The following is a 10,290-nucleotide window of genomic DNA, read 5'->3' as shown; positions in this document are numbered from 1 at the left end:
ATTTGGAAGACAGCTACCTGGTCAGCCAACTAGAAGAGATCCATATTTATACCTATTCCAAAGAAAGGTGATCCAACCGAATGCAGATATCATCGAAGAATATCATTAATAGCACATGTAAGTAAAATTTTACTGAAGATCATTCAAAAGCTGCTGCAGTAGTGCATCAACAGGGAACTCCCAGAAATGCAAGCTGGATTCAGAAAATTATGTGGAACCACAGATATCATTGCTGATGTCAGATGGATCCTGGCTGAAAGCAGAGAATACCAGAAAGATGTTTACTTGGGTTTTATTGACTATGCAAAGGCATTCGACAGTGTGGATCATAGCAAATTATGGATAATACTGTGAAAAATGGGAATTCTAGAATGCTTAATTGTACCCATGATGAACCTGTACATAGATCAAAAGGTAGTTGTTGAACAGAACAAGAGGATACTGCATGATTTAAAGTCAAGAAAGTTGTGGATCAGGGTTGTATCTTTTCACCATACTTATCCAACCTTTATGATGGCAAATAATCCAAAAAGCTGGACTGTATGAAGAAGAATGAGTCATCAGGATTTGGGGAAGACTCCCTAACAACTTGTGGTATGCAGATAACACAACCTTACTTACTGAAAGTGAAGAGGACTTGAAATACTGATGAAGATCAAAGACAACAGCTTTCAGTATGGATTACATATCAACACAAAGAAAATAAAAATCCTCAAACTGGGGCAATAAACAACATCATAATAAACAGAAAAAATATTGAAGTTGTTAAGGATTTCATTTTACTTGGATCCACAGTCAACACTCATGGAAGTACCAGTCAAGAAATCAAATGACGCGTTGCATTGGGCAAATCTGCTACAAAAGATCTCTTTAAAGCATTAAAAAGCAAAGATGTCACCTTGAAGTCTAAGGTGAGCCTGACTCAAGCTATGGCGTTTTCAATCGCCTCATAAGCATGTGAAAGCTGGACAGTGAATAAGGAAGACTGAAGAAGAATCAATACCTTTGAAATAAGGTGTGGGCGAAGAATATTGAATATGCAATGGACTGTCAAAAGAATGAACAAATCTGTCTTGGAAGAAGTACAGCCAGAGTGCTCCTTAGAAGTAAGGATGACGACACTTCGTCACACATACTTTGGACATGTTATCAGGAGGGCTCAGTCCCTGGAGAAGGACATCATGCTTGGTAAAGTAGAGGGCCAGCAAAAAAGAGGAAGGTCCTCAACAAGATGGACTGACACTCTGGCTTCAACAATGGGCTCAAGCATAACAAAGATTATGAGAATGCTGTAGGACTGGGCAGTGCTTCGTTGTGTTGTACATAGAGTCGCAATGAGTAGGAATAGACTAGTTGGCAACTAACAAAAACAGCAATGAATGCTCTGTTCTTATTTTTCATTTTATTTTCATTTTATGCAGGGTTATTTGTATCAACCACAAACCATACAGGAAAAATCTGGTGTTTGAGGCCATTGTTTGCTTTTGTTGTCAGCTTTAGAAGAGGCTTAGTAAATGTGCTTCAATATGTTTCTAAAACATTCAAAGCATTTGTTTCTGTTCAAATCCATCCAGTATATTTACATTCCAAAATTTAGGACCAAGTGAGATCCCAGAACCAGTACTAAAATCTACCTTTCTAATGCCTTTTTTTTTTTTAATGCCTAATTAACTGCTTTTCAAATTAATCCTTCCTGGTAAGGGGACTGTGATTCTCCTAAATTCATGCCCATTCTCCTTAAAAGGACATAACGTGATATAATTTGGGAAAAGTGCAAAAAAGAAAAGTACAGAGTACAGTATCACAAACTCCTGGAAAGTTTCCTCAACTGTTAAATGGGGGTAATAATTAAACCTAATTCATACAGTTCTTGTAGTAAGAAATTACATTAAAATGTATCTATATGTATTAGAATACTAGTTCCCAATTCTGGTTGATCATTCTAAGTACCCAATTTAAAATATATTGATCCTCTAGCCACATCCAAGAACCAGTTCAATCGGAATACCTACAGATGAAGTTCTTGGCAATTCTACGATACAGCAAGTGCTGTGAATCACTGTCTGAGAATACTGGCATTCACTTAGTAAATGCTCCATTAAGTTTAGCTATTGTTCACTCTACATAATGAATATGTAAATATTTAATAATATTTGCTTCAGAACTCACATTTTATAGACATGGAAAATATTACCAATAACATTTAAGTTTCCTCCTATTTCTGCATGATCCCATTCTCTAGCATATCTGTTTCCCCAAGGGCACCACTGTAACTAATTTAGTGGGGCATTTACCTGACAATGTTTCTATAATGTTAGTATTGGTTTATATATCCATAGAGAGTTTTCTTGAAAATTTATGTAAATAGTATCATACTACACATATTTCCCCCAAAATGAAATGAAAAAAATCAACATGACACATAGCTCAGAGCCTGGCACCAGAAGTTCCCAATACAGATTGATGATATTGTAGTTATTGTCATCATCATCATCATCTTCAACTTCATGATCATTTAGGAACACTTAGGCGAGAGTTTAGAGGGATTTATTTCCAGCTGTGATGGGGGTAATGCCTATGGAAGCTAGAAATGGTGTTAGAGAAGGGCAGAAGTCTGAATAAGTATCTTCAGACATCCACAGTGCAAAGAACATAAACTTCATGAGCCACTTAGATGAAACTTGTTGTTCTGGCCCTCCATTCTGATTATCCCAACTGTGCTGTTGGTTGTGATGATGAAAAACAATGCTCTTAACAACCCCTCCTGCATTCCTGTCTCCCTCAGCAATCACTGGGCTGCATGGTGTCTCCACTGAGGCATGACCAAGGAGTATGTATTTGCTGCTTCTCCAGTGCCTGGTGGGTAATGAGGTCTGAGGCTCCTTCATCAGGACTGACAGGAAGAGAGACTCAGTCATAAGTGACTTAGGAAGAGACACACGTATGTAGCCTGCTGGACTGGGATGGTGACTCTGAAGGGCTGAAGACACAAGCTAATAATGTATAGTCATATGGTTTTGAGAAAAAAATTCACTGAGCTTGCTGAGCTCCACCTCTGGGGGCTTGTTCAGTTAACGGATGAGGAAAAACAAGCGTTAGGGCCCTTCCTCTTCAAAGGAGGAATCACACCTGTATTCCCATTTCTCTCTGGTAAATTGTAGGGATCTTAATATGAAGTTCAGACTCTTTTCTTAATAACTTGAAGAATCAGTGAATGATTTTATATCATCAATTGCAGCAAATTAATCAAGGAATTTAAGGTGAATGAAGATTTCTGTACCAAAAATCTGATACTATTTCTGTATCTCACTTAAGTTTTACATCTCTAAAGAGAAAATTCTAAATGAGACAGCTTTTGGAAAGGAAAAGAGGGTTGTTAAAAAGGAAGCAAGTATACAGGCACCCAGCACGGGGTCTATATTTTGGATTCAAGTAATTCTCAACTAAAGTACGAAATTTGATGACCATACATCTTCTTCAGTAATATTTCTCAGTCGTGACTAATGCATTCTTCTCAGAATTCTTTCATCATTGTTTTCTGTGTTATGCATTTGTTTTGATACACACCCACTTTAGTGATACTGGGCCTAAGAATATTAGAATAATAAGCACATTTTAAGATAATGAATTCATAAAGGCAGTAAAATATCTTTATGAAGGAAACATACGGAATATTTAAGGTCCTTCTGTCTTCAAGAAAAAAGAAGAACATTTGAATTAGAGGACAATATGAAACAGTCAGGGAGGACTTTGGTAGTTGAGTAGTAGAATTCTCGCTTCCCATGTGGGAGATACAGGTAAAATGCTCAGCCAGTGCACCTCATGTGCAGCCACCACCCACCTGTAAGTGGAGGCTTGAGTGTTGCTATGATGCTGAACAAATTTCACTGAAGCTTCCAGACTAAGAGAGAGGAGGAAGAAAAGCCTGGCAATCTTCTTCTGAAAATCATCCAATGAAAATCTTATGGATCACAAAAGCCAAGTAATTTAGGCCCAGAGGTTTTAATCAAAGGTATATAGAAGATATAACTTTTAATTGATCCCAGTTACCTCACTAGACCTGAAATTTAAGACTCTGAGTAAAGTCTCTTTCGAGATTGAGAGGATAAAATTACCATGCATGAGGAAGTGAATAGCTGAGACAAAACCCAGGCAAATAGGGCCAAGAGAGAGGTCTGCCCAGAATTATTATCTGCCAACTCTTTTTGTGATACTCACCTGTGATCTCAGCTATCCTTCCAGTAGTTGAAGCAAAAAGGGACACTCAGTGGAAGAGCACAACGAATAGACTGCAATGACCAGGGAAGGGAAATGGCAGAGTGGGTGGGCAAGAAAGAATATTGGCTCAGTGCCCTGTATCTGGGGTCAGACTCTCCAGATTCATAACTGGCTTCATCCCTTTCTATTCCATGACCGGGTATAGTTACATAAAAAGGCTCTGTTCCTGTCCTCACCTGTAAAATGACAGTAAAGTGTGTGATGGTACCAATGCAAGAAAACAAGTTACATGAATGGCGCTTTTTACTCAGAAAAAAGCACTCCGAAGCCCTCAATAAAGCTTCCTGTTAATGTAGTTACATCATCATTCTCTCCATTATCCTCGCCTTATAGTTAACACCCCTCTTATGATTATTTTGGAGTCCTTGGGTGGTGCAAACAATTCACATGCTTGACTGGTAAAAAAAAAAAAAAAAAAAGGTTGTAAATCCAAGTCCACCCAGAGGTGCCATGGAAGAAAGGCCTGGTGATCTACTTCTGAAAAATCATCCATTGAAAATGCTATGGATCACAGTTCTACTCTCAGACACACAGGGTCATCATGAGCTGGAATCAACTCAATGGCAACTGGTGGTAGTGTTATTTGTACAACTTACCAAAATCCACCCATTATTCTAGGATACTTAATATTACCTCTTCTATTAAACTGAAAAATGCTGATGACATTGAATGTTCATAATAATAGAAAAAAACAAAGCATATGTTTATTCTCTCAGGAGTTACTAGAGATCTATATAGAAGGTCTCATACTTCATATATCGATATCAAAATGTCTTCACTTCCTCTTCAGTCAGTGAACAATTTATTCGACATTAAACAAAGTGCAGATGTACCAAATCTAAGGTGTATTTTGAGTATATAGACCATTAATATTCAGTACCTGCCTTTAAACTGCATGAGGACTCCTTCTATAAGGATAAGATTGTAAGATCTTTTGACAAGCATTTAGGTTAAATCATATATTGGGCACCAAATTTCCTCATTAGAGAAATTGCTTGCAGATTAAGCTTAGGGGTAAAATGCGGAGTAATATAAAACAGTTACTGCACACATTTTCAGAGCCCACAGTACTGCATCAGGAACCTGTTGTGGCACCTGTAAAGGAAAGATAAATGACTATAGGAGCCTCAAGACTTTCATCACGACAGGAGACAGGGAAGTGGTATTACAAAGTGGATTCCCAATAAGTTTATTACTAAAGAATGAGCCTCCCTTTGCTTAAGACATGACTCTTTGCTGTCCTAGAATAAAGAAAAGAAAGATAAATTGGAATTTATTCATAATAATGATCCTTAGGTAGCATTAGAATCACACAGCAACTGGAAATATACAACTTAAACCCCAGTTGTATATTCTTGACAAAGGCATATGATTCACAACCACCCTTATTCAGACGCACTTTTGTAATCTTCCCACTGCAGAAAGAAGGTTTCAAAGAGCAGCTCGAGAAGAGAAAGTAAAGTATTATAATGAAATGTACAAAGACCTGGAGTTAGAAAACCAAAACCAAAAGGGAAGAACATGCTCAGCATTTCTCAAGCAGTAAGAAATAAAGAAAATAATCACTGCCCAGAGCAGAGTGCATTCTTTGGACCCAGGGTTCCCGTGCAAAGAAGCTCCTAGTCCAGGGAAACACTGATAAGAAGGATCTTCCTCCAGAACTGACAGAGAGAGAAAGCCTTCCCCTGGAGCTGACACCCTGAATTTGGACTTCTAGCCTACTAGACTGTGAGAAAAGAAGTTTCTCTTTGTTAAAGCCATACACTTGTGATATTTCTATTATAGCAGCACTAGATGACTAAGAAAGAAGTCGAAACTATACTGAAGGCACTGGCAAAAAACGAGCTCCAGGAATTGAAGGAATTCCAATTGAGACAGTTGCAAGGCTGGAAGCACACATTTGTCTATTCCAAGAAATTTGATAGAGAGCTACCTGGTTAACTGACTGGAAGATATCCCTTTCGTGCCCATTCCAAAAAAGGTGATCCAACAGAATGTGAAATTTATTGAACAATATCGTTAACATCACACACACAAGTAAAATATTGCTAAGGATATTTTAAAAGCAGTTGCAGTAATATATCGACAAGGAACCTCAAGAAAATCAAGCTGGATTAAGAAAAGGACATGTAAGAAGGTATAGCATTGCTGAAGTCAGATGGATCTTGAATGAGAACAGAGAATATTAGAAAGATATTTACCTGTATTTTATTGACTATGCAAAGGCATTTGACTGTGTGGATCATAACAAATTATAGATAACATTTCAAAGAGTGGGAATTCCAGAACAATTAATTGTGCTCATTCAGAAACTCTACATAGAACAAGAGGCAGTCGTTAGAACAGAGTAAGGGGATACTGTGTAGTTTAATATCAAGAAAGGTGTGCAACAGGGTTGTATCCTTTCACCATACCTATTCAATCTGTATGCTGAGCAAATGGCCCAAGAAGCTGGACTATATGAGAAAGAATGAGGCATTAGGATTGGTGGAAGACTCATTAACAACCTATAATATGCAAATGACACAGCCTTGCTATCTGAAAGTAAAGAAGACTTGAAGCAAACTCATGAAGATCAAAGACTATAGCCTTCAGTTTGGATTACATCTCAATATAAAGAAAACAAAAATCCTCACAGTTGGACCAATAAGCAACATCAAGATAATGAAGAAAATATTGAAGTTGTCAAGTACGACATTTTACTTGAATCTGCACCTATGGAAGCAGTAGTCAAGAAATCAAACAACGTGTTTCATTGGGCAAATCTGCTGCAAAAGTCCTCTTTAAAGTGTAGAAAAGCAAAGATGTCACTTTAAGGACTAATATGCGCCTGACCCAAGCCATTTTATTTGTAATTGCCTCATATACATGCAAAAGCGGGACGAAAAATAAGGAAGACAAAACAAGAATTGATACATTTGCATTATGATGTTAGTTGGCAAAGAATATTGAATATACCATCACCTGCTGAAAGAGTGATCAAATCTGTCTTGGAAGAAGTACAGCCAGAATGCTCACTAGAAGCTAGGATGGTGAGACTTCATCTTATTTATTTTGGACATGTTATCAGGAGGGACAGGTCTTTGGAGAAGGACATCATGCTTGGTAGAGGGTCAATGAAAAAGAGAAAGATCATTGACAAATGAATTGACACAGTGGCTGCAACAATGGGCTCAAACATAGCAAAGATAGTGAGGATTGTGTAGGACTGGGCAGTGTTTTGTTCTGCTGTGCATAGGGTCACTATGAGTTGGAGCTGACTCCACAACACCTAAGAACAACAACAATAACAATTGCAGACACGTGATGACATACTTTTACTCTCCATGTTACAATCTATCAGTCAGGGCTCAATCAAGAAAAAAGAAAACACACTAGTAATTTTAATGAAAATCATTTAATATAGGTAATTAGGTATTGAAAGACTGAAAGGCATAAAAGAAAAAATGGGGTAACACTGAGCTAGTGCCTACAGGAAGTAGTAACCATGCTGAAAGATAAGAAGTATAGTGAAAAGGTTGGCTTTTGGGGGCTGGTGATCTTTCTGAACAACTATTGGAAGAACATTGCAAGAGAGTCAGATGGAAAACTAGAGCAGGGATTGGACATTTCTACTTTGGCATCATAAAGTATAGCATAGAAAGGTGAGTTTGGAGCAGAGTGACAAGGGTTTAATATCCACCACATATGACCAGCTCTGTGGTAGGGTGGGAGAATATACTTGAAGAAATGTTACCGTTGACATTAAAAAAACACCACATTGCCTGAAGTTCTTTCGTATCTTCCTCCTTGTGAGCTCTGCTTGCTTTAAGGTCTTCAGCATCTGCTCATGAGGAATAAAGGATCCAAGGCATATTAGTCATTATTGAACAACAGTCTCACTTAGATAAGTAGTCTCTGACCTTGGCTGCCCACTGGTACCTCCTGGAGCACTTTGAAAAATCTGGCTCTCCACACACCTGTCTAAATAAATCAGAATCTCTGGTGGTGCAACTCAGGCATGAATATCTTTAAAGCTCACGGAATGATTCCAATATGAACCCAAGTTTGAGGCCCAATAACAAGTATCAATACACCTAGACCACATAAGTAGGTAAGATGGACAATGATGTTGTACAGACAATAAGCATGACATGTGGAAAGGGCAGTGGATTGTATTTTTTATTTTTAAAAAGTTGTGCAATTCACTGGGATGCCTGTGTCATAGGTAATAAATACAGAAGGCTCCATATGTGTTATAGGGCTCAATTGGACATTTATTATATTGTACCACAGATTCCAGAACATCCCCTAATTCCCCCAAAAATGTGCCAATTAAGAAATATTGTGATACAAAACATCAAGAGGAATGAAAACAATGATATCTACAAAAATTATGTGACAAAAGGAGAATACTTTCTAGTTCCACATGTTTGTTTTCTGCCTATTCTAATCCATAGACCAAAAATGATGGCACAGCTATTGACATTATGCTCGTTGGCTGAGGAGCCTCTGCAGGGCCCTCTTGATATCCCTGTTCCTCAGGCTGTAGATGAAGGGGTTCAACATGGGGGTGACCAGGCAGTACATCACTGAGGCTGCTGCACCACTCCTGAGAGAAGGTGAGACAGCTGAACTCAGGTACACTCCAGTACCTGTTCCATAAAATAAGCAAACGACTGACAGGTGAGAACCACAGGTAGAGAAAGCTTTATACTTCCCACCTGACCATGGGACTCTCAAAATAGAAGAAACAATTCTAGTATAAGAGAAAAGGATCACTGAGACTGGGATGCTTGCAAAGATGGCACCAATAATGTACACAAGCATGTTTTTGGTGGTGGTGTCAGAACAGGCAAGGTTGATGAGTTGAGAAGGGTCACAGAAGAAATGAGGAATTTCCACTTCTGTGCAGAAGGTGAATTGTGACACCATCAAGCAGTGTAGCTGAGAGTGCAAAAGGCTGAAAAAAAAGACACCAAAACCAGCAAGTCACAGAGGTGGGGGTTCATGATGACTGGGTAGTGAAGGGGATGACAGATGGCTACAAACCGATCATAGGCCATCACTATAAGAAGTAGATTGTCCATACATCCAAAAAAACTAAACAAAGACAACTGAATCAGGCAGTTAACATAGGAGATGATTCTGTGGTGTGTATGGATATCCACAAGCATCTTTGGAATTGTGGCAGAGGTGAAAACAATATCAGCCAAGGATAGGATGGAGAGGAAGAAGTACATGGAGGTGTGAAGGTGGGGGTCAGAGTTCACAGCCAGGATAATGAGAAGGTTCCCAAGCACAGAGACCAGGTACATAAACAGAAATATTCCAAAGAGTAGGGGCTGCAGTTCTGGATCCTGTGAGAGGCCCAGCAGGAGGAATTCAGAAACACTCATTAGATTCTGTGGGTCCACGTTGCAGAGACACCTTTGGGAAAGTACAAAAAGACTGGTAAAAGGAAACGAGAATACAGACACCCCACTCTGTGTCTATATTTTGAATTCAGGAATTTCACAAGTAAAGCATTCACACATAATGCCATACACCCCTTTCAGCAACACTTCTCAATTGTGGCAAAACTATTCTTCCTAGAACTCTTTCCTCATTGGTTTCAGTGCTATTCACCCTTTTCTATACAAACCCACTTTAGAGACACTCAACTGAAGAATGTTCAAAGATCAAAGACATTTACAGAAAACAAAGTCATAAAGTCAGTAAAACAATTAACTCTAGAAGAAAGACAAGACTCCAACAGACACATAACGAGAGAACAGATCAAAGCAATATCAAAAGCCTCCCCATACAGAAAAGTCCAGGACCAGAGGGCATCACTGGACAATTCTACGAAACATTTATAGAACAAATGATGACAATCTTTCTTCAGCATTTCCAAAAAATAGAAGAGGAGAGAACTCTCCCTAATTCATTCTATGAGGCTAGCACCACCCTGGTACCAAAACTAGATAAAGATCCCATGAGAAAAGAAAACTACAGATAAATATCTCTGATAAATATGGAAACAAATATCCC

At 38.5% G+C, this 10,290-nt stretch overlaps 1 pseudogene; it reads right to left on the bottom strand.

Annotated features, from left to right (window-relative positions):
- Nucleotides 1-8,745: 8,745 nt before the first annotated feature.
- On the bottom strand, nt 8,746-9,659 carry LOC126072081 (olfactory receptor 18-like; annotated as a pseudogene).
- Nucleotides 9,660-10,290: the final 631 nt, after the last annotated feature.

Source organism: Elephas maximus, chromosome 3 (genome assembly GCF_024166365.1).
Source record: "Elephas maximus indicus isolate mEleMax1 chromosome 3, mEleMax1 primary haplotype, whole genome shotgun sequence".
Taxonomy (NCBI): domain Eukaryota; kingdom Metazoa; phylum Chordata; class Mammalia; order Proboscidea; family Elephantidae; genus Elephas; species Elephas maximus.
This window is presented reverse-complemented; position numbering and strand designations above follow the sequence as displayed.